Below are 24,798 nucleotides of genomic sequence, written 5' to 3'. Positions count from 1 at the left end.
TGTTTTCTATAACCTTCTAATCAAAAGCTCTTTGAGGTTAGTGACTCTACCCTGTGTGTCTTCTTGTCTCCTGAATGTCTAATGAATTGCTTAGACAATTCCCCACAATGAACATTCATTAAGCACCTAATATATGCAATGCATTAGTTTCTAGAATTTATATTTAATCAAGCAGATTTAGGGGAGGAACTCAAAGTAGCATAAATAAACTGAACAAAGACTCAGTGATGGGGAAGCATGAGATGTGGTTTTGCAACATCTAATAATCCATTTTTGCTAGATAAAAGAACTGAAAAGGAGCTCACAGGAGAAAAACTAAGAGCAGTATGTAGTGTACGACCATTATGACCTTAGTGTAGGTTTGCCCAGAAAAGTTTTTCACTTTTCTTCTTTTGGTAACCATCCTAGGGCTTTTCTTACATTAGCCTCCACTGTCTGTGTAAATCTTGGTGGCTTCTCTTACCTGGTGTAGAGGTAAATCATGTGTCCTGGGCTTGACAAAGCAAATTAACTCCATTGCCAGTCACAGGAAGGAATATGTCATCCAAGCAAAACCACTTGGAGTCTTCATAAGATTTCTTTCTAGAGTTAACAAAGTAATTTTCCCTGAGGACACCAGGTTGAAAGGGCAATCTGGAGTTGCACCTTGCCCCAGGGGTGAAGAGAAGCTGCCAGAAAGTAATGCTGAGTCAAACTGAAGAATGACAAAACGAAAGAGAAAAACTTAAAGGACCACAGTTAAGCTTCTAAATAGTCATGGTGAGAACTCTGTAAAGTCTAAAGTTTTCAGTTACAAAAATAAACTGTGTTTTTGCTTTTCAGGAATTTGTGTTTCTTATTGGGCTTGAGTTGAGTTTCTGTCAGTTGCCTTAAAAAGAGAGTGGATTATATTGAAAGGTAGTCAGTGTTTTTACTATAAAGATGGAAGAACACTGAAGGTCTGATAAAAGTATTGGATAATTACAGTTATATCAGCTTTCTACTTATGTGTTCTCTGATTAGTTTTCTTAACTCCAGAGGTCTTCCCCTTTTTTCTACTCAAACTGATTCCTGAAAAATTGTTGCTAGATTCAGAGGTCCTTTCTCAGTTTGCTTTTTTCTTGACTTTACATTACAGTGTGTGATGACAGTGATAATTTATTCTCTCAGTAGAGTGTAAGGCTGAAAAAGATAGGCTTTGTGCCAGACTTTCATTTGAATCTGGCTTCACTGAACAATTCACTTAAACATGGGCTTCGGTTTCCTCATCTATAAAATGGGGTTGGTAAACCTACCTCATAATTTAGTTGTGAGGATTAAGAAAGATAATAAATGGAGAGTGACCGAAAAATGTTTAATATGGGGTAGCTATATGGTATGGAAAATAAAACATGTAATTTCTCACTCTGTCCCAACAGGTAAATGCTGATAATGTATTTTAGGTAAATGCTTTCATATCTTATTTTTACATTCATGTACAGCACTTTTGTTTTTTTCTTTTATTTAGGGAATAGTATCCCAAAAATCAGTTTCTTCCTTTGAAATATTTCAGATACATCCTTGATTTTCATTCCAATTGCTACCATATAAGGTTTGACCTGATGACCCAGACAGATTTCTTAGCCCATATCGTTTCCCCTTCTAGTCTATCATGTATTCTGCTATTAGATTCATATTTCTAAAGCATGATAATGCTTTAAGATTCGTATTTTAAGGTAAATACGAAGATTACATTTTTTAAAAAAGTTTGTTGGTTTATTTATTTATTTTGAGAGAGAGTGAGCATGTGCAGGTGCAAGCACAATTAGAGGAGGGGCAGACAGAGAAAGGGGGAGAGAGAGAGAGAGAGAGAGAGAGAGAGAGAGAGAAACCCAAGCAGGCTCCACACAGAGCCTGACTCTGGGGCTCAGTCTCTGGAACCATGAGATCGTGACCTGAGCCAAAATCAAGAGTCTGAAGCTTAACTGACTGAGTGTCCCAGGTGCCCCTCAACCAATGAATTTTTTATGTCATACATAGTACTTTTCAGTTCTCGATTGTCCTTTTATTTCTTTTTATCATGTATATTTCTCTGTTTAAATTTCCTATTTTTTTAATTTACTGCAAGTATATATGCTTTTACTTCATAAAGGGTAGTTACAATGGCTGTTATGAAATCCTGATTGGCTCATTCTAACATTTATATAACCTAGTGTTTAGTCTCAGCTGATTTTCTTTTTTCTTGAGAACACATTCTATTTTCCTGAATTTTTGTCTGTCAGATAATTTTGGATTACATTTTGAATGTTGTGAATATTAAGTTATGGGAACTCTGAGTTCTACTGTTTTTCCTCCAAAGAGTATTATTTCTTTTACTTTAGCGGGAAACCCAGCTACAAACTGGGCAATGACTCCAATACTTACTTAAATTTTCTTTAACTGAGCTACTATGATGTTGTGCTCATGGATGTGGTTCAGGGGTCAACCAAAGATGTAAGCAGACAGAATCTGAGTATCTCCTGTACATCTATTTTATCTTCCCCAAGATTTTCACTATTTTTCATTTTCCCCTGGCTTCAGACTTCTGATTCCCCCAAAGCAAGGTATCACTGGTTTTCCTACCACGCTGACTCATGGCCACGGGCTAACATCTGAAAAATGAGAACTCACTTTGCACAATTCATTCTCTGTGTGTTGATTCACTAAAAGAATCTGCATGCTTCTGTTTGCTATAAAGTGCTTTTCTGTAGCTCTTTTTTTGTGTTATGCCCAAAGTTTATGGAAATTTTTGACTTCAGGAAGGCTAGTCTAAGATGTTATTCAGCCATTACCAGAAACAAGTCCTTCATATTAAAAAAAAAAAAACTACTGTTTATCTAGAAGGTGAATTTATTCAGGCTGTTAGCTCTGTCTGCTTCTTCCACGTAATTAAGTCAGATTGATCCTATAAGACTAATTAGAAATTCGGTCCTCAATTGAGCTTTTCCACCCCTCCCCTTCTTCTCTCTTCCCTCTCTCCTGTATGCTTATTGAAGTTTTACACAGTTCTTGACATCAAACATATTAACTTCTTTTTAATTAACAATACAGAATACCTAAATTTCAGACATTTACCAGGAATCTCTAGCTTCAACAGTTTCTTCCTGAACTCATATTAAATACAAACTTGAATATTTGAAAGCCATATTCTCATACCTGTTCATTCCTATTAAGTTCAGGAGGATAGTGTGACATAGTGGTAAGTTAATTGGTTTTGGAGTCAGAAGACACAGTTTCAAGTTTAAAGTGTTTTGACTTGGATCTAGTAATTTTACCACTGAGGTTGAGGTTTTCCATCTTGAAATAAGTGTACTAAAAATCACTATTTCATCAAGCTGATGTAATTGACATTACCATTTACTTTGTTGCTCCAGCTCAAAAATAAAAAATCATTTTACACTTTCTCTCACGTTCCACAGCCAATCAGTTTCTAAGCTTTTTAATGCACTACTTTTAATTTCTTGTTGTAGTTTTTGCTATGTAGTTCAGACACCTGCATCTCTCCTGGGTACTATTGCAATAATTTCATAACTGGCTTCCCTGACTTCTGCTTCCCAACCCACTACCCATCCTACTTTGGACAGACTTTTCTAAAAGGCAAATGTGATCACCCTGCCACCACTGGCCCTGCCTGAGGGTCAGATCCAAACTTCATTGTCTAAAATGCAAGTCCCCTCATTATCTGACCCTACTTACACACAAGCTCATTTTTGCTATTCCCTTATATATCTCCTATGCTCCAGCTAACCTGAGCTGCTTGCCTTTAATAATATATTTTGCACTCAAGTGAGCTCATGCCTTTGCATATGTTGTTTCTCTGCTTGGAATGTCCTTCTCTGGAAACTCTTTTTGTATAGTGCACAAAGTCATCATATTGTTTAATTTTTTTTTTTCAACGTTTATTTATTTTTGGGACAGAGAGAGACAGAGCATGAACGGGGGAGGGGCAGAGAGAGAGGGAGACACAGAATCGGAAACAGGCTCCAGGCTCTGAGCCATCAGCCCAGAGCCTGACGCGGGGCTCGAACTCACGGACCGCGAGATCGTGACCTGGCTGAAGTCGGACGCTTAACTGACTGCGCCACCCAGGCGCCCCGTCATCATATTGTTTAGATATGATCTTACCTCAGAGATACTGTATAGGTAGAGAGGGACCATGTCTTTTGTTCTTTTGATCCTTCAATGATGAGGTAATGGGTACAGGTAGGCACTCAAAGGATGGGTGAGTGAGAATTCATTTACTTAATAACAAAGCAATCTTGACCTATTTAAGAACTAAATTCATAGTATACTATAAATGTCGTTTTGGGTTTATATAACTGCTCTTATAAATTTTTTAAATTTTTAAATAATTACAAAAAAGAATTTTAGAACCTTTGATAAAGAACATTACCTGGATACACAGTTTAAAGTCATTAAAATCTGGGAAATGAGCAAATGCAGAATCTAAGTCATACATAATAAAGTAGCATTGGCTCTCAAAAGAATAGCATATTTTTGGTAGTACAGTATAGTATCATTGCTTTATGAACACATGTGGGGCTAATATATACCCATTCAAAACATTATTTTTTAAAAGTGGGCTTATGTTCTGTAATTATGGCTTTAATGTATTTTAAGTAAGACATATATTTTTAAGAAATGTCTTTCAAGAACATCTGAGCAAATTCTTATGCCTTTATGTTCAATTATTGGCTGAAATTAGAGATAGTCAGTAATCATGCCTCCAAAATTGCTATTAGTGAATCAAATTGACCACATTCATTCATTCGTTCATTTGTTTCACTATGTATAGAGCACTATAATGCAGCAGGCATACTTCTAGGTGTTTGGTACAGAACAGTGAACAAAACAGACTAAGTATCTGATTTCATGGAATTTACCTTCTGGTGAGGAGAAGCAAACAACAGACAATAAATATAATCAGGTTATAATAAGAACACTGAAGCAAATATAAGTTAAGGAGACAGGGTGAATGAGGAGGAGAATGCTGTTTTAGATATTCCGTGAAGACATCTTTTGAAAGTGACATCTGAGAAGAGTTCTATATGAAAGAGTGAGTCATATAGCCATCAGAAAGAGAGAGTACAGGGAAGAAGGATTGGAAAGTGCAAAGGTCCTGGAGTGAGAAATTGTTTAGTATTCTGTAAATAAGTTAGGAGACACAAAAGATCTAGAAATAATGGTAACACAAGATAGGATAAACTGCACCATTGCATTAGGGGAAGTACACATCAGTTGTATTTAGAGCTAGAGAAAATAATTTTTGGCTGAGGGAATCTTTGAGGTAGTATTTTTGAGTTTTCAGTAGGTAGGGATGGTGATTTGGTAGCCCAAGAGAAGAAATTTTGAGAATTGTCCTTGGAGACCAATGAGTTATATCTTTTAGGGAAAAAACAGAGATGCGGTAGAAAAGTAATGGGAGAGAAAGCCGACTAAAGATGTATGGAACTGAGAGTATGTTGGCTTTGGATCCTGGGATAAGAAGTGTGCATTTCATGTGATGGGAATTACAGATTCATTAAGGATTTTCAAAAATGGTTTCACTCAGGGGGCATCTGGGTGGCTCAATCTGTTAAGCATCCTGACTCCTGATTTGGGCTCAGGTCATGATCCCACAGTTGGTGAGGTCCAGGGGCTCTGTGCTGAGAGCACAGACCCTGCTGGGCATCCTCTCTCTCTCCTACTCTCCCTCTCTCCCTGCCCATTCCCTACTTGCATGCTCTGTCTCAAAATAAATAAATGGTTTGACTTGGTAAAGGCTAGATTAAAAACAGATCAATTGGCCATGCTGTACAAAGTGCATGGGATGGAGAGGAGGTTTGTGGACAGACTGGAGTTGAAGACCAGGTGGATTGTGGCCAAAGAGATACTATATACAACTAGACTATGCTGGTACTCCAAGAAGTTAGGTCTGTCTTTTCTGTATGAATAACATGTATGTCTTTTGTCTAGGTTATAACAAAATACTGCCAGGAAGCTATGCAGGTGGCACACTTGGCAAATGCCATAACTTGACAGATTATTCAGGTCTGTTTTTTCTTTCTTTCAGAGCTGAAATATGAACTTTTCACTGCCCCTATGAAATCGTTCTCAGTATATTATTTATATTTAACCCATTTTAAGTAATATACATATGATTTATGAGGAAAGTTGCAGTAAAATTTCATCTAAGCATGATATGATGTTAATACTTTTCCTTCTGAAGCGCCTTGGAAAAGAAAAAAAAGCGGGGGGTGGGTAGTATTAATCTCCTGCTGTGAGTCTTTGGGATTTTCCAAAGAATGAGTAGTACTCGTGCTTTCTTTTTTTACATGCCATTTAATTATATATATGTAATTACCGAGGGGAAAAGATCTTCCCACTTAATAACTTTCTGGACTGAAAGCAAACTGAGTCTATATACCACTGTACTGAGTATTTGAAAATACACTATAATATTTACCTTCAAGCCTAATTTCCTTTGCCAATATTTTCTTTTTTATTTCTGGGAAAGGAAATTTTACCATCACAACAATTAGGGAATAAACGTATACTTACAAAGTTGATTTCACTATTCCTTTAGTGATATTTTCTGCCATTCTCACTCAAGAGAGATTGGTTCTTCTGAGCCAATATTTTCAGAAAATGCTAATACTTTACATATGTGTCATATTAAGATCTCCTTCCCAATCTACAGATGAGCAGATGCATTTGGGCAAATTTCACAAGGTTTTTATTTGCATTTGACCTTACAGAGAGTTCCAGAATTCATTCCAAACAGTGTCTGACCTGGTTTAAGGCAGCAAACTTGAGCACAGTTAATGTCACAATCTAGAAGATCACATGATTGGCAATGTGAATTGAATTCAACTTCCTACGTTTTATTGATGCCTTCATCACCTATTCATGTGTTTAATGTTTTCTTTTCTATCTCATTTAACACATTTAGTATGATCCCTTACACTGAAATTAGTTAATAGAAGACAGATATTGTACCATAAGAAAAAGAGAAGGCAGGAAGGGTCTAGCAATTACTCTCTAATCACTAATGGCTTCCATGCAACCAAATGTCATGATCAGTTTTTAACCCTAACCCCAAATGTCACTACATATACTGGTGTTTGAACCCGAAGAGGAAAGATATAGCATAGATACCAAAAATAAAGTGAACGCTGAAAAATTACTTACTCATGTGCCAAGCGCTTTACATGCATTATTTTGGATAATCCTCACAACATTCATACAAAGTAGGTACTGTTATTATCTCCATTTTGCAGAGGTGGAATTTGAGGTTTAGGGAGATTAAGTAACATGAACCAGGCAATAACAAATTAAGTGCAGATCCAGGATTCAAACTCAGGCAATATTTTACCAGAGTCCCAACTCTTAACTACATACCAACAAAAGAAGAAAAACATAAGAGAAACAAAACTTCTTGCTTTCATTCTTTTTTTTTTTTTTTCTTTCATCAAATGGTATAGGATAGGTTTATTTTCCTCAGGGGGTTTGATGGGGAAAGTGGGAAAAATGGGCAAGAAGAGTGTGACTCATTTGCCTGTATTTACAGATTGTGATAAATGCTGTTTGTAAGGTAATTCTATTTTGTTAAAATTCTTGGGCTTTTTGTAAGAGTAACTAATAAAAATGAGATAGTAGTGCCCAGTTGGTAAAGTACAGCTGTGAAAAGAATAATGAAAAAACACAATAGAACCTATTTAAAATTAATCTCATACTATAAATACCAAATATTAGAAATAAAAAAAACAGTCAGTCATTATTATCATTAGGGTTCTAATATTAACATCATCTGATGCATTTAGGAAGTGGTCCCAGAGCCTTGAGTTATAAGAAAGTATACAAAACTTCATCTCTGTAAAGTACAATAGATAGCTTTATCACATTATCCTTATTTCTCTTTTAAAAGTTTGATTTTGCAGTTTTGATAACGATGTCCTCTATCAGCCTACCTCAATTGTGTAGTCTCGTGAAAGCTGAAAGGATTCACTTATGTACTTTTACTGGTATTGGAATAGATCCTTATTTCTAATTTTTCCTAGAAAATTCCAGTGAATTTTAGAAATTTCAGAGAATTTTCACAGGATTTAGAATTTAGACAAACTTGGGCAAGGCAGATCTTTCACCAAGAAAATCAGATGCACGTTTTAGTTGAATGAAATTTCACTTTCACGGGAGCAATACTGAGATCTACTATTTGTCAACACATCACCTAAAAGTTACTTTAAAAGAAAAAAAGAAAAAAAATGACAAGATAGACTAAATTCTAAAACTGTCAGAAAAATGTGAAACCAAATCCTTCTAAGAAGAAAGAAGGATATATTTAAGATGATTTTTTAAAAGATCACATATTCTAGAAACTTAGGTTTCTTATTTAGTGTTATTAATTAATTAATGAGTAATACTTCTGGACAACTGCAATCTAAATGTTGGTTATTTTAAAGTTCCTTTCTTTACTTGGCAGCGAGGAAGAATGAAATCATGCCATTTGCAGTGGATGGAACTAGAAGGTATTATGCTGAGTGAAATAAATCAGTCAGAGAAAGACAGATACTGTATGTTTTCACTCATACGTGGATCTTGAGAAACTTAACAGAAGACCATGGGGGAAGGGAAGGGGAAAAAATAGTTACAGAGAGGAGAGGGGCAAACCATAAGAGACTCTTAAACACAGAGAACAAACTGAGGGCGAATGAGGGGTGGGGGAGTGGGGAAAGTGGGTGATGGGCGTTGAGGAGGGCACCTGTTGGGAGGAGCAATGGGTGTTGTGTGTAGGCGATGAACCACGGGAACCTACCCCAAAACCAAGAGCACATTTTACACACTGTATGTTAGTCAATTTGACAATAAATTATATTTACAAACGAAAAAAAGTTCCTTTCTTTTATCTAAATTTTACAGATGAAAACATACTCATTAAATCTCATTAAAACACGAGTTTGAGAAATTTGAGGCAAGCACTTAATAAGAAAAAAACACCACTTTTCTACACTAAGTGTCACAATTTCTTCTAGCGATTTCCCACTGGTGGATTTATTTGTTTGAATTATGACACATTGCAATTGATTAATTTAATGCTTCTGTTGTCAGGGCCCTGTCCCACAATTCACTTTCATTCAAAAATTCACACAGAGAAGCTGATCAGAGGTGGGTAAACGATGTGGTATAGTGAGTCAATCCCGTCACAAAAGCCAACACGGGTTAGCTATGATGAATTTTTAAATATCACCTATCCAGTGGCAGAAGATGTGGGAGCAGCCGGGGGGGGGGGGGGGGGGGGGAGGGGGGGGGCAGAGGCCCAAGGCAGTAGCATTTATCTACACTATTCCCACAAATGGGGCTACAACAGACGCTACAATTCGGAGCTTACTCTGCCTCTGGCTGGTGGAAACAAAATGAGGGGGAATTTGGTAACAAGAGCTCTACCACAGGGACGAAAACTGAAGAGGCACGCTAGGAGGCTCTTGCCTCTAACTCTGCGCGTTCAATTACCAAGACGAAAACGCCTGGAAGGGAGCACAATGACGCCGAGAACACAGAAACTCCTCGAGTCCGAGGCCTCGCGGCTCGGCGGCCGGGCCCGTTCACTCACACGCTCCTCCGAGTGGTTCGGTGAACGTCACACGTGACGCCCGGAGTCCTTAACCCCTCCTGCCGCCTTCCGCGCTGCGGGCGGAGGAGGCTCGGTCTCTGCGGGAGGAGGAAGGAGGGAGGGCGGAACTTGTAAAGGGAGGGACCACCACTAGCATAACGTTAGCTACCGCCGGACCCGCACCCCCGAAAGCCCACCCCACTGCGATCGCTGCTCGGGCCCGGGGGGAGGGAGGGGACGCGTAGGGGAGGGGATGCTGAGCAATAAACCGGGAGAAGAAGGGGTGGCGGAGGGGGGGAGTCCTGGTTCTGAGGGGGCAGGACGGGGTCTGAAAGATGGGTCTAGCTTAATTCAGACTCCTGCACCCGGCAACGCCACGGGGGTGGGGGGTGGGAGAAGAAGCTGGGGGGGGGAGGGTTGTGCTGTGTGTGTGTGTGTGCGCGCGTGTGTGTGCGTGTGTGTGCGCGTGTCTACAGGTAGCAGCGGCGGCGGCGGCGGCGGCGGCGGCGGCGGGGACCGGAGCAGGGGACGATCTGCAGCCACCTCCCCGCCTGTGATTTTCGGAGGCGATTGCTCACTTAGCTGGCGGATCTTTACCCTCAGGAGATCTTCTCATCCTCTCCATTTCCACGCGTCTTAGGCGTCTTCCAGTTGCAAGTGTGTGTTTTGGGTATTTTATTAAATTTTTTTCTTCTCCCTCTAAATCTTCTCGGGAATTCTGCATATTGAAGCAGGTGGCTCCTGATAAATCTTTGGATATATTTGGCTTGCCAAGTTTTTCTCTTCCCGGTCCCCTCCCTCTCCAGAGGCATCTGTGGTGCTTTTCTTTTTGGATTTATATGCAGAAAACGTATATATGTTTATATACCGACCGCATAATATGTAAATACATATATGCGTGCCCAATTCGCTTGGTTTTCGTCTCTCTTCCCGACAAAGCGGAATGTTTCGGAGCCGATGGATAACGAGAACAGTATTAACATTCTTTTGAGCCTGTTTTTAAAAAAGGGGAGGGAGCGTGAAGAATTGTTTAACATTCGGCCATCGTTTGGCTGCACACTAAGCATCACGAAGTATTTATGGTTGCAGATCAGGTGCAAACGGGGCTTAGAGAGAAAGGTAAGGGAGCTTCCTGCGTCCGCCGACCTCAGGCGTTTATCTTAATCCCGGGGATTGCCGAGAACTTCCTACTTCCCTGCCTCTTTCTCCTCTTCCCCACCTTCCACCAACCCTGCCCTGCTCACTCTCTTAGGTACGCTTAACCCTTTTTCAGTTCCGATGGATTGGGGAGAGGGGGTGCTGAAGGTTTAATCGTCTGTTAGAGTTTAAATGCTTCTCTCTCTCTTTTCCCAGCCGAGTAACCGAGTTTCCCAATCCCCCTTTAGCTGTTTTAGGAAACCCATTTTGTCTTTTTGAAAAAGAACGCTACCTAGATAGCTGTTTTAAGCATCTCATGGTGCCAACCCCTCACCTCTTTCCTCTGACGAAAATAAAAGCAATAAAAAAAATAATGAACTTTAATGAACTGGGTGGTTTCTTTAGCACTGGGGTTCATGGAACCTCCCAAAAGCCTATTTTCATTTAAAAACAAACCCATACCTCAGGGGGAGTCCACAGTGCAGGAAATTCAGCTTCCGTTTTTACATTAAGCCAATTCATTTTACTTGGAGGGTCATTTACCAGAGTTGAGCGAGATGGAGCGGAGTCTAGTGTAGGAAAAACTACACGATACTAAATTCCTTTTTCAGATCCACCCTTGACACCATGACCAGTCCCTGTTTAACTCCCTGCCCAGGGGACGCATTTTCAGACTCGACCTCTGGGGAGAGGTGGAAACTTGCCCTTATGTGTTTCTTCTCTCCCTTCAGCCTCCTTCCCCCTCCGCTCACCCTCGCTCGCCCCGGCAGTTTGCAAATTGCCCGTTTTGCCCACCCCAGTCAGTGGGTGTTTTCTGCTCTTCTCCTCTCCTGCCCCCCTCTGTCCTCTCTTCATTGGCGCTTTCGGAGCAGATGCATCTTGGCTCTTCTTGGGCTCACTCTCCCGCCTCTGCCCGCCCCGCCACCCCCAGCCCCCGCCCCGGCCCCCGCGCTCCCCACCTGCCCCAGCTCTCTTCGCTCCTCCTCCCCGCCTCCCCGCGGCGCCTTGACCCTTCAATCCCGAGTCCCGGCCGGCGGGTGGGGGGCGTCGTGTCGCGCGCCGACGACCCGGCGGCCGACGCCGCGCGGAGCTGGTGTGAGGAGACACCGCAGGAAAGGCGAGCCGTAGTCGGCGGACGCGAGGCCGGGAGAGCCCGTCCGAGCCGGAGGGAGCCGAGAAAAGGGAGAGGGCGAGTGTGAGGCGCGCACGCTTCCCGAGCTCGTGCGGACGAGTGCAGTCGCCTCCAACGCCTTAGAGCGGCGCCCCAGTCACTGCAGCTTTTCAGCCTAGAGCTGTGCCCAGGGACCACAGAGACCAAGAGCCAGGAAATCGGCCGAGAGGTACTAAAGAAATAAGGAAAAAAAAAAAATACGAAAGAGCGGGGAGGGTTTGCTGGCGAGATACGGAGGCTGAACAGATGGAGGAACAATGCCGCCTCCAAAAGAAATCCCTCGCCCAGAAGCCCTGGCGGAGGGCGGCGGAGCTGCCTTCAGCCCCCTGCTCTCCCCAGGCCTCGGGCTAGTTCAGGGGGTGGTTCCGCCTCTTAGTTTGACAGGGATAAGAAAGTTGCTCTTCCCCGCATTTCCTGAGAAGAGCTTTTCGGATCTGCGTGGTGCAAGTCAAGATGTCACTCCCTAGATCCCCCCGCGACGAGCAGCTAATAGATTATGCATATTGGGCAATAAAGTCCCCCAGGAAGACAAGGTAGTCCAAACATTTCAAACGTTCTCCCCTGGCTCCTGACCGTCCAGCACAGTGCTTTGTGAGTAGAAATGAAAAACCACCTGCAGTGAATTTAAAATTATTTTAGGTTGAGATTTTGAGTTGGGAATAATTTATTCCAGAGGAGGTTGTTAGCGTGTTATAGAGATGAGGGAAATCATGTGTCTAACATTCGATTCATTTGTGATTATTCTAAATTATGGGCAGTCGGCCTCCACAAAGGTATTATACTATTTCTTTTTCATTTCCAGGGCCATAGTGATACATGTAGGATTTAGGAAACATGAATTCAAATAGCAAACCCTGTATCTGTTACTCTGCATTTTATAGGTACTTAATATTCTCATTTTTCTTTTTCTTATAGTGAAACTACAGTATACTATTTTCGCTTAAATAAATTCTTATGCTGTGTATGAAAATTACAGGGTCCTAATGCATTTCTCCAAAATTAATTTTGCTTAATTACAAATAAGAACATAGATATAAAAATATCACTAAGGAAAGGTGTGGGTATGTGTGTTTGAGTGTAAAAGCTATAAAATGTCTCGGCATTTCAATCAGCCATTGCAACCTAGCAGAACACCAGCTTTTTAAATGAGCTCAGAAGCAATGGCCATGCACACATTTAAGATATTAAATGTTAAGTACAAAAACATTAAGTTTACTGTGCCCTTGGCAGAGAATGAATTTAAGGCTACCTGCACTGCTGAGTGATTGAATGATTTACAGAGAAAGTGGAAGTTAATCATTACTCAGGCCTTCTGATTACATGGTTTGATTAAAATAAGTAACTGTTTTCTGTAAGCCTGCTATTCTACAGTTAGTCTTTCCAATCCTCTTAACATAAGCAGAAATTGAAGGAGTCAATCTTTTAGCAGACTAAACTAGAGTTCCTGCAGTGTGGGGGTAAAGAAAAGCCTTCTTCAGTTCCCCTTCTTTTCACAGTCTCCCTTCCTTCACCCCCAGAGTACTTTCTGTCAGTCTTATCTCTATTCCCATGGTGTCATTTCATTTGTGAAAATTTTCCTATGTGTCTAGGTATAACATTTTCAAATAAAAATGTGTGACTTGTTTTGAAACTGACATTGGAATATACACTCATGGAAGGTAGGCAGAGAACTCCATTTGCTGCACATAGAGTGCATGAAGTCTTGGTGATTCTTTGCAGGGCTGAGTGACTTCCCTGACTTCCTAAAGCCTCTTCCAACTCTGAACTTTTCATATTTTTTTCCACTTTTATTATTTTCACATGGCTATCCAGTGACAGGATCTACATCTTCCTTCAAATTTCCTTAAATTAGTTAGGATTTTTTAAAATAGGATAATTAAATAGCTGTAACTAGAGACTACAGATACAAATCTAAGCTCTCTGAGTTAAAAATTTTTTTTTGTTTCCATATAAGTTTTAATGTTATTGACAGCTTTGGGATAATATTAATGCAGATTTAGGTATGCTTGACAAATGCCACTCTGGGTTGCCATGTGTTGAAACAAATAATTTTGAGTATTTTTAGCAAAGCATAGTAATCCTTTTTTAAAATTTTTATACAAAGGAATTTCTTTATGAATTACCTAACATGCCAGTTTGTAGTTTTTGTAAGCAAAACACAATTGGAATTAACAGTAAGATTTGAAACCACAGCAGTTCAACAGTACACTTTTGCCACATTTTAAAGTATTTTGAAGTGAAGTTTGAAGCCAGAGTGTAAGTAGGAAGATATGATTCCTCAGTTATATTTTAATTATTTGTAAATGGAATCACCCAAGTTCAGTTCACCAAACTTATTTTTTTTCCTAGAATGCAGGTCTGGTCTTGCAGATCTCTTGTTAACAATGGCCAATGTTCCTTATAGCATGGATGCTAATGTCCAGAATGCAGATGGCTTTTAATTCTTTGCACAATTTACTCCCCAACTTTACTTTTTAGGTTAAAATACCTTCCACCTAGAACTCCTCCCCACTTTCCTCTTTCCATTCACAAGACTGTAACTTGTTACATTCTCCAATACCACCCCATTTTATGCCTCTGTACTTGACTTATACTAATATTTCTCCATGGACTACTTTCCCACATCCCCTACCTGCCACACACACACACACACACACACACACACACACACACACACACATATACACACCCCAAATGTAGGATAGGAGAACATTTTGTTTCCTTAGAGTGGTCTTTCCTCCACCATCCTGCTTCATTCCTGGATTCCGACATGAGCTCCCGCAACACGTTTTTTATACCAGGAGTAGCCTGCCTTTTACACTTCCTGATGTTTCTTCCTCAGTTGATAGCAAATTCCCATAGGTGAAAAACCATACTTGATTTATCATTTTATTCAGAATGCTTAGACCCATGTATGAACATGAAATAAATAATTTGAAATTGATTGAAATTGTATTGATTGAATGATTGAAAAATGATTGAAATGATTGAAAACTGTATTCTTTAGAAATCCATTTGGCTATGAGGTAACAGAAAACTTAGCTAACAGCAAATAAGGGTTTCTTTATTTCATATAATAAAAACTCAAGAAGACAGTTGTTTAAACATTTGGTGAAAGAATTAGACTTCTTTTATAATCTTGGTGTTTTTCTTCTCATGGTCATAAGATTGCTGCTGTGCTTCTGGCATCATGTCTGCTTTCTAGGCCCAAAGAAAGATAACGAGAATACTCTAGGATTTTTCAACTGGCACTATTGTCATTTTGGGCCAGATAAACCTTTGTCTTCATTGGGGGGAAATTAGGATGTTTAGCAGTGTCTCTGGCTTCTACTCACTAGATGCCAGTGGCACACCCTATCCATCCAGTTTTGACAACCAAGAGTTATTTCAGACATTGCCAAATGCCCTTAGAGGTAAAATTGTCCTGGATTGGCAATGATTGCCCAAAGTCAGAGGAAGGTAATTCCCGGTTACTACTTCCTCTTTTTCTTTGCATTGTAGTGGTGGTGAGGATCTATTTGGTTTTTGCTTAATAAATGGTAGTGGACTCTTTATGTGATTGCTTAAGAAAGGAGGGAAGGAGGGACAAAGGGAGAGAGAGAGGAAGGAAGGAAGGAAAGAAAAAAAAGAAAAAAAGAAAAGGAAATGAAAGGTAAGAAAGAAAAGAGGAAAAAGGGGGAGAGGAAAAGGCCAAATGAAACTTCTCCTTGGGCAGTTTGTCTCTTTTTTTGTGATGCGGACATTCTTCCTGTAGACTTCCATTCTCATATCACTGCCAGAACTGTGTCAAATGGCTACTTCTAGGTACATGAGAGGTCAGAAACAATATTTTTAGTGTGGCATACCAGTACCTCAGAGAAAATCAGAATCTGAAAAAAGAAAGGGAAATGGATTTGTAGTTGGAAACTAGAAGTGTTTACCACTATGACAGAATAAATGAATATGGAAAATTCATCTAAATATTTTAAAAGGAGAAAAAGTAAAAAAAGGAAAGCAAACAATAATAAAAGAGGATAGATAAAATTTTTCACATGCTAAATATTTAACAAAATGACTTGGATAATACTGTGTTTTCTCCCTCTAGATGCTAATTTAGTTGGAAAATAAGTGGGCAGAATGGAGGCATTTTGCTCTTCCTAACATTGTGTGTATGTGTGTGTGTGTGAGTGACAGCACTCCATCCCCTTCAATCTACTGAAGAAAGCAGTAACGTTTGTTATTCATATTTATAAATTAGTGGTCAACAGTGAGAAATGTTGTCAGAGAAGATGAAAATGCAGATCTAGTGTTTTAATACAACTTTCTAATGCTTGTATTTGGAAAGCACATGCTAGTGATGGCATTAGATAAAACAATGGTTTCTTGTACAGCTATGTTAGCATGGGCTATAGTAGCTTTAAATTAGATTGCTCAGTTGTTTACCTCAGTGTGTTAAAGAAGTACTATTGGATATCATTATAGGGGAGAATTCTACCTTACAAAGATATATCAACATTGCTGTGATGGGCCAGTAATCTTGTCTGATTGATTACAATTTTTTTTTCTGCTTCTTACCCTTGTTGTTCATTCTTTATGAGTCTTTTGAATGCTAACTTTTGCTCAATTTTATGTAGAATATAGAAATATAAAATATGGTGTCTATTAAGAAACTTTTGCCTTCAAGTAACAGAATAAAGTAAGCCGATTAAAGGCTTTAACAGTGAAGACATCTCACAAAACAAAGATTCTGGAGGTATACTGGTCCAGCTAACTCAGAAGTTCAAGGATGTCAGGCCTCTAGGATAAACTTTGCTGTTATTCTCTTGGCTCTCCATCTTGGGAAGAAGAAAAACAATATGGCTGACTATCACAGAGCCAAACAGTCCTACTCAAGGCAAAGAGTTGCAGTCTTATGGAAATAAAAATATGCTTGATTGACTAAAACTATGACACATCCTACTCCTAAAATGATCACTGGCAAAGAGATAATGCATTGTGCATGATTGATTTTGGTTAATCATGGTCCTTCCCCTAGGGCTGAGGGGAGGTCTCCTTTCCCTGTGGACATGGCAAGGTCGTACTTAAAATCAGAGCTTTTGTTAACTGGGAGGAAGGAGGCAATAGCTGTAACCTTGGGTACCTAATAGGGTATTCCATAAACATCATACTCTGTCTTCCTCAAACTTCTTATAATATGGAATGACTATATTGGAAAACACACACACGCATTAACCAGTCTTTGAATCCATGAACATAAACTGAATACATGTCAGGCTGCATGCTTCTGATGTAGAATGATTCTTTCATGATGCTCCAGAGATTTAAGAAAATACTACCCGGAGAATCAGAAAATGTAGGAATGGGCCCTGGATAGAAGAATTACAAACACTAAATTATGCTACATTACATGTCTAAATCCAAAACCCTATCTTTTCAATTTATGCCTTCATTATATAATATAGCCGTAGTTAAATCAAAGCATTTCCTCTTCTACTAAATAGATTATCTGTGTTTGTCACATCATCTTATAATCATAATTCAGGAATAATGAGAGAAATAACTGAATCCTTTGCCAATTATTCTCATGATGAAGGACTTGATATTAGTTATGCCCAAATTAAAACTACCCTGCTGCTTTTGATAACTGTTTACTTGGAGGGCCTAGGGGAGGGTTTTCAGTCTACATGCCAGGGAGTATCTCTCTCAATGAACATTATGAGTCTTTTTTTTTAAAACAAAGAAAGCTTTATTTTCATTCTTTTGTCTGACTTCATGGAAGGATAGAGTCAATTTTGTGTTCAGTTGAAAAGGGGTTCTTAACCATCTCCTTTTACCCTGCTTTATTATTTGAATCTACTTTTTTTAACTTAAACTTTGCTCTAAGATTTTATTGTGTTTGGGCTTTTTATCATAAATAATTTGTGGTTCAAATTTTTTCTGAAAGAGGAAGAATATATGTATATGTGCATGTACAAACAAGTGCTGTCATATATCACTCAGTAAGTGTCTTCTCCTGAATAAATACATGTTCAGAAATTAGACAATACTGTGTGCAATAAACTGCTGAATTATGCTTCCATTAACATGTGCAATAGGATTTCAGGGAAAGGAGATACCAGCAGTGCTTGAATCATTTTGATAAACATTGTAGTTTACAGCTTGATGGTAAACTAAGGCAGGGTAGGTGGAGAAAGTGTAAAAAAGTTGAACTCATCATACGTATTTTGCTCTGTGGTCATATAGAAATGGGTTTTCAACTTTTCTTTCCTCTGTAGCATAAGAATTTCTACGATCTCATTCCTATCTAATAACTTTCTCCCTAATAAAAATGGTCAAATAAGCTTTAACACCAAAGCCACCACGTAAAAGAACCATGAGCAAGAAAAGAATGGATTTGATCTCTCTTTGTTTTAACACAAATGTTGTGATGGCCATTGGCTATCTATCTCCTGAGTTAACTATCAGCATTTTAGAATGAATGCATTTTCAGCATCTCATCTTTCCATTGCCAGTGCTCTATTTTTGGGCTCCATGCCTGAAGCCGTTTGTGCCACAGCAACCACCTCTGACCTGGGCCGCTCACCTCCAGGTGAACTATTATTTGAATCAAACTTAAAATCATAATTAGTAACTCCATCTGTGTTTATGGGCAGAAACAGATGCTTCTCCTTTTTGTTTTAATAGAAGGTATGTTTAAAAATGGAACCATAGTGAAATTTTGTTCTAAACAGATCCACGTTTTAGTGGGCACTCTTGTATCAAATGAAAACCACCAAGAGAATATGTTTTCTAAGCATCTGACATTTTCTTGTCTAGACCCAGGCAGTATCTCATACTTTGACAAATCCCCTGTGAAATAAATATGGTGCACAGAATTGACCCCGGATATTGCAAGTTCCTAAAGCTTCTCTCAGGGAATAAAATGGTTAATTATATAATGAATATACTATGTTTCATCAAAACTGAGGAACACCTGATTACAGGACACATTCTTATTTTAAGTACACCTTTGAAAGAAGAAACATCTCAAATCATTACACAATTCTTTCCTACCACTTAGAATTTTTATTTTATACTTTTATAAGAGCAACCTAAATTAAACAGATGTATAGTTTTATACTATATCAGTCTTGTAAATATATAAGAAGCATAATATTAATAAATACATTGGTTTAAGAATTAAAGAAAATTTGTTCTATTTAGATCCTCACTCTTATGAATCTTTTTTTTTCTTTTGACTCAGAGGTATCCATATCCATGTTTTTTTCTGATGATAGTCTCTGTGTTTGGTGGTATGCTATTTCTGAAGAGTGCTCCATGATTATCTTCAACATTTCATTCCAAGCAGCTGATACCTTCTGAAAAGTTTGATGCTGGTGTTCTGTTGATCCTACTAGAAGGTGACAACTGAGAATTTTCAGATGACAGCCAGATCTCATACTTATTTCTTAAATTGTCTTGAAATGTCAGAAGTCGTGGCTGTCTGTTTATGGCAAGAGGAACACAACCAATTTTTACACACAAAGCCAATGACACCTGTGCCTCCACTACTGCTTGGCTATAGGAATTCTAAAATGCATCCTGATTTCAAAGATGTTAAAGGTTACAAAAAATGTGTCAGAATCAATGAAATGTGGCAACTTTAATGCTACATCTGTCCTCCTTTTTTAAGGGAGCTAATGCAGTAATGATTATTAATTAACCAACTAATTAATCTCTAAGCATTTGGATATGAGAGATTACTACATAATTCTTAGAATGATTGAATCTAATTCTATCCCCTTTTATTCTCTACTTATCCTCCCAGCTTGTATTATATAAAACAGAGCTAGTCTTCCAAAGAGAGAATGGTAGGATGAAAAAAAGCACAAACTAGGAATCAAGAAACCTATGTTTGTAGAGTGGACTCTTACTAACTGTCACTTCCTATAATTCATGTAAGCTCTCTGGGCCTCAGTTTCCATGTTTAAAATGTACAGTTAGACTAATTGAAATTAATGTGTCTTTTGGCTCTCATAACTGTTTGGGATAAAGACAATCAGTAATAAAGAATGTTTATAATAATAATATATGATTAAGCTGGTATTATATAAACATGTAATGATAAGTGTTCCTTTAAACTAGTAAGTTTCATATATATAATAGATATTATATAGCCTTAAGATTTATTGTATAGCTTTAAGATTTTACAGTTTCTGGAGGTTTACATATATCTTGTTTGCTCTCTAAAACAACTATAAGCAATACAGAAGTTTCAACAGAACAGTTAGGATTTAGGACCCTTCTCCTCAAGTATACTGGATGAAAAAGATTACTGAATATACCAAAGCCAAATAAAGAGTGAAAAAGTGGGAAGAGGCAAGGAGAAAATGCATTTTATACCAAGAACAAAGAAAACTTACACAAGGAATTAACTATCACTATGTATAAATATTCCACTTAAAAAAAAAGTCATCAGAGGGCGCCTGGGTGGCTCAGTTGGCTAAGCATCTGACTTCAGCCCAGGTCATGATCTCACAACTCCTGAGTTCAAGCCCTGTGTCAGGCTCTGGACTGATGGCTCAGAGCCTGGAGCCTACTTGGAATTCTGTGTCTCCCTCTCTCTGTGCCCCTCCACAGCTCATGCTCTGTCTCTCTCTCCCTCTCAAAAATAAATAAACATTAAAAAAAAAAAAAAGAGGGAGAAAGAGTCATCAGTAAAAAGCAAGAGGAAATTGGCAGGTAAAAATGAATTTTACTTTTTTTTTTGTTTTATCATTACTCAACTGCATACCACTAAAAAAATATGAATAATAGAAAGAGTAGTCTTGGGTTGGGTCAGTCAGATGCTACTATTTGTGGAAATATCTTGACAGTTCTTACTGTGCAATTGCACAGGCGACAGTGTTTGTTCTCTGTATTGTATTTGAAAATTGCCACTGCTCCTAAGTGGTCAGAAAGCTGGGTACTTACTTTCTGATGACTAACAAGCTCTGCAGAGGTATGCCACTCTCCTTTCTCTCATTGTAGTATAGTCACCACAAAGAAAACACTGTGGCCTCTCACCTATCTTTTTGGCCATAAAAGTAAGTTGATTTCTAGAGCATGAAGAAAACCCTTTCTTTTGACGACATATTCTTGAAGCTCCCCTTTCATAATATTGCTGCAAAGAAGTAGATTTTTATTGAATTTAATTAATTAAATTATTTTAATCCTCTATTTAGGTTACTTGGTCTATTAGAAAAATATCCATGGTAACTAATACTAGTATTTAAGATTAAAATGTTTAATGGTTTAGAGTTTTAGACCATTAACCAGGGTATTGAGGTTATATTCCCATTGCAATAAATATTTTTTGACTAAAGGGGAAAATCCTAGTTTTTGACCCCAGATAATATGAAAAATATGATGTTAAAAGGGATAATTCCTTTTTAAATTTTTAAACTAAATATCCAATGGTATTTCCATCTGAGAAGCTGAAAGGACCGTAATTTTTTTTTAGACAAGTGTAGGCCAGCCTCCTCAGTTTGCAAGTGACAAAGCAGGCCAAAATAAATAATGTTTTGCTGGGTTTATACAACGATTGAACTTGGACCAAAACATCCCAATCTTCATGTAATACTTTCATGCATCAATTTTATGTACAAAACAGCAATACATATATCTGTGTCATATATGTATATATACGTGTATGTGTATATATATATATATATATATATATATATATATATATATATGATTATAGAATTATCAGTTTGTAAATACAGGGAGATAATTGACAGAAGTTATAAAGAAGGGTGTTTTACTTTTAGGAAGGTTTTGTGAAAAAGGAGATTGAGATATGAACAAATGGAGAAAAGGGAGCAAAGCACTGCTTGAAGAAAAGCAAAAAATTAAGAATAGGACATGTAGCAGAGGTAATCGGTCGTTCTACGCTTTTTCAAAAGTAAAGTAAGTAAATAAATAAGACAACCCACATTAAGAAGTACTATTGTAGAAGAGAAAGAAAGGTGCTTATTGAAAAGGTACATCTCATTCTGTGTTCAGTAGTTTGGCTTAGGACCTCTGCAAATCAGAAATGTCAATTATGTATTTCCCCTGAGATAATCAGTTTCCTCAGGAAAACTGGTTCATATTACTCACATCAGAAGAAACTAGAAAGCAAATTAAATTATTTAAAATGGAAAATATAACTTTCTGAGTATATGTCAAGTAATATAACTGGTTAATGCTAAATCAATTTGAATATGATGAATCACTAATTTTACTCCTGAAGCCAACATTACACTATATGTTAACTAACTAGAACTTAAATAAAAATTTGAAAAAGAAGAAAAAAAAAAGTACTAAATCAATTTGAGATCATTGGTTGCCACCAAACAAGATTCTTCTTATCCTAACTTGCCCTAGATACTGTTTTCTAACCTGGGCAGCCTCTCCCCAGAAAGTACTAGAGACATTGTGCACCCAAAACATCTTTCCCATGCTCCCATTCAATATAATACTCTAGTCAGTCCCTTCAGAGCTTCTGATTACAGGACACTTATAATCAAAATGTCCCATTTGCTTAAGGGAGAGAGGTTCTAGTTGGTGCTAATCTGTCTATTAACACCCAGAGATCATCCTCATCATTACTTAAAGGATTATAATATTACCAAGGCTTAAGAAGTGCAATTTCAAGTGAGATATATTCCTCTGTTTCTACTAAATTGTACATGAAATCAACATGTCCCTCCCGACTCTCCTTCAATCCACTTTTTGTAAAAACAGCTCATTTTAGGAATCAGTGCTTAGAATAACCAGCAGCTGGAGAACAGAGAATGCATCAGAAAAGCATGAGCATGTTTTCTATACAACTCCATAAACACGGTTGTAATTTCTCATGAATCGGTGCATTTTGACTCTGCTAGTCAGAAATACACTGGGAATAGTCCTAGTAGTCAGTGTAGAATGTCGTTCCCTCACTGGTCTTCTCTAAAACTCCAAAGAAGCATGAAACGCCACAGAACTACCTCTCGTGGGGCCCTCTCTCTACCATGCAAACCTGAAAATAACAAAAGAGTGAGGTGATGTTACTACAGGGCAGAGAGAAGTCCCAGTCACTGAAATGGAATAGTCTATCAGGGACATACAGACAGTATAAAGAGCATCGTTTGCAATATCCTTTAAATTTTCTGCTAGACACAAGCTTGCAAAAACAGTTATATATATGTATATATAAACATAATATGTTTACATGAATAATAAGTGTTTATGTTTATTTATATGAATACGTTTGTCTGAATTCTTTCCTTCCCCATGTGATACTCATCTAAAATGAATGAAATGTAAAATAGGTATTTATGGGGAAGGCCAGGAATATTAGTTTAAACCAGGACCATTGCCAATGAGATGAACCTTGGTTCATGCCAAGTGTTAACCAGAAGGATGCTTTAGAGCCCCAAAGGGAGGACAGGAGGCAATCCCTGGAGAAGGTGGGCGATTGAAAAACTTTGGTGTGAGAAAAGGACTATAAAATAAACAAGACTGAGGCAAACAAACCTCTGTCTTGCTCTTAGCCCCAAAGGTGATCTTGTTGCTACGATAGTATTAAAATATGTGGTTTTTTGTAGCCTTCAGGTTTTCTTTGATTTTGTTTATGTATCCATAGGTTTATGTCCAATAGGGTTGATAATGTCAACCTCGTAGGGCTGTTGTGGACTTAAGTGAAATAATGTATTTAGTACCTTTGCTTGGCACATAGACAATGTCTCTGAGTGCTCTTGTTATCATGATAACCCTCCACACGTGTACACAAACACGTTCTCTGCTCACTCAATAATAACCACTTATCCCACACTTTTTGTGTGCCGTGCAGTGCTAGTCACAATGAAGACAGCAAAGACAAGTCAAACCTTGTCTCAAATGTCCTGGGAATACTTGTTTTTTTCCCCCTAGAGCCTTTGAAATTCAGACATAGAATGTTCTATATTCCTGGCTTGCCTAATGCAAGGAAGATAGGGCTGTTTTTATTTTATTAACACATGGAAGGAAGGATAAAGCATTTAGAAATGGTGAAATTGGCAGCTTTAAAAAAATTCAAGGACTCTATCAGCATTAGGATGTGGAAACATTTGAGTCATAGGCTTGCTAGGGAGTGAGTGTTTAATAGGCGCCTTTGTAAAATCTCCAAACTAAGCTGTATCATTTTCTATACATGCTTAAATCTCTTAATTACAAAGCAACTTTAATTATACATAAAGTATGCCTCTTCAATCATGTTTTAATCACACATGAAAAAATTAAATTTATACCAAAGTTATTTTCTGCATTTCAATTCTGATTTTTAAACTCTGGCATATTCCAAACCAAAAAATTACATTAAGCTAATGTTTATGCTTGCACATAATCCCACACTTTCAAGGCAACACTTAAAATATTCAGAAGAGCTTCATAAGAGGGAGTAGTTTAATTCTGCTGTTGACTCAGAGCCATTGTTCTTCACAGTTACAGCTCCGTTGGCATAGGCTACATATGGTCACTTGTTTTCTCAGTGTACAGAGTGATAATGCATTAACATTCTGGCTGGTGGTAGAGGATACGCTGTTTTAGAGAAGTACATCAGGGAGGATGTGCTGCCTCTTGGGCAGAAAGGAGGACAAGATCACCATGAAGGAGCCTGCAAATTGCCTTAAGAAAAATCCCTGTGGCTTTAACTGTGGTGACTGACTTGGGAGCCCTGATTTCAAACATTGGCTGTCTTTGGGTAGGACTTAATATTGAAAGAGCAGTCGTCAGAGACAATGATGGATCAGAGCCATGGAGGGAGATGTTGTCATTCAGAAATGCTGTTCTGGAGCCTTTGGTTGCCTCTTGGAAAGGACATTTTATGACCCCATGTTTGCTCTAATCACTGCTATGTAGGTCGTAGGTTAAAGTGGAGCTTTGGGCTGGTGACTGATGGCCT

The 24,798-nt window shown here is 38.3% G+C and overlaps 1 protein-coding gene across 3 annotated transcripts in view; it reads left to right on the top strand.

Moving 5' to 3' along the window:
• The first annotated feature begins 10,077 nt into the window (after window positions 1–10,077).
• NLGN1 (neuroligin 1) overlaps window positions 10,078–24,798 on the top strand; it is an 837,200-nt gene continuing 822,479 nt past the window's right edge. Inside the window, exon 1 of one of the 3 annotated variants that reach the window (XM_045502938.1) lies at window positions 10,078–10,243. The gene's annotated coding sequence lies outside the window, so the exon portion shown is untranslated. Of the gene's footprint in view, window positions 10,706–11,738; window positions 12,064–24,798 lie in introns of those variants that run through there. The other 2 variants (XM_045502936.1, XM_045502937.1) reach the window with 2 other exon arrangements.

This window comes from Leopardus geoffroyi, chromosome C2 (genome assembly GCF_018350155.1).
Source record: "Leopardus geoffroyi isolate Oge1 chromosome C2, O.geoffroyi_Oge1_pat1.0, whole genome shotgun sequence".
NCBI classification, from domain to species: Eukaryota; Metazoa; Chordata; class Mammalia; order Carnivora; family Felidae; genus Leopardus; species Leopardus geoffroyi.
This window is presented reverse-complemented; position numbering and strand designations above follow the sequence as displayed.